We start from the raw sequence: 489 nt of genomic DNA, 5'->3' as shown, positions 1-489 counted from the left end.
TTGAGAATCACTGCCTTAGAGCTTACAGTGATGGCAAACCTATGACACGCGTGTCAGAGGTGACACGGCGAACTCAATTTTTGGTTGATTTTTCTTTTGTTAAATGGTATTTAAATATATAAAATAAATATAAAAAATATAAGTCTTTGTTTTACGATGGTTGCAAATATCAACAAATTTCTCTATGTGACACGGTACCAGAGTTAAGTTAGGGTTTTTCAAAATGCTGACACGCCGAGCTCAAAAAGTTCACCATCACTGATCTATTGACTCACGTAATGCTCAGCTCGCAGCAGCCCCGTGTGGGTCTTTCCTCTGTTCAGGGGAGGAGGGCGTGGGTCCAGAGAGATGAAGCACTTGTTGAGGCCGCTCAGAGCCTGGCAGATCCGGGTCGGAGCAGGCTGTCGGGAGCTTGGGCTCGACGCCCTGCAAGGGGCATGGGGAGAGTGGGAAGTGGCGCTGCAGCACTGGGCTTGGCTGCTGGCACCG

At 48.5% G+C, this 489-nt stretch overlaps 1 protein-coding gene across 1 annotated transcript in view; it reads left to right on the top strand.

Moving 5' to 3' along the window:
• Positions 1-489, top strand: part of PARP1 (poly(ADP-ribose) polymerase 1) — a 133,469-nt gene that overhangs the window by 129,593 nt on the left and 3,387 nt on the right. The gene's annotated exons all lie outside the window — the stretch shown is intronic.

The sequence above is a fragment of the Myotis davidii genome, unplaced genomic scaffold (assembly GCF_000327345.1).
Source record: "Myotis davidii unplaced genomic scaffold, ASM32734v1 scaffold333, whole genome shotgun sequence".
NCBI classification, from domain to species: Eukaryota; Metazoa; Chordata; class Mammalia; order Chiroptera; family Vespertilionidae; genus Myotis; species Myotis davidii.
Note: the sequence above shows the minus strand (reverse complement) of the source record. Positions and strands in the feature narration are given on the sequence as shown.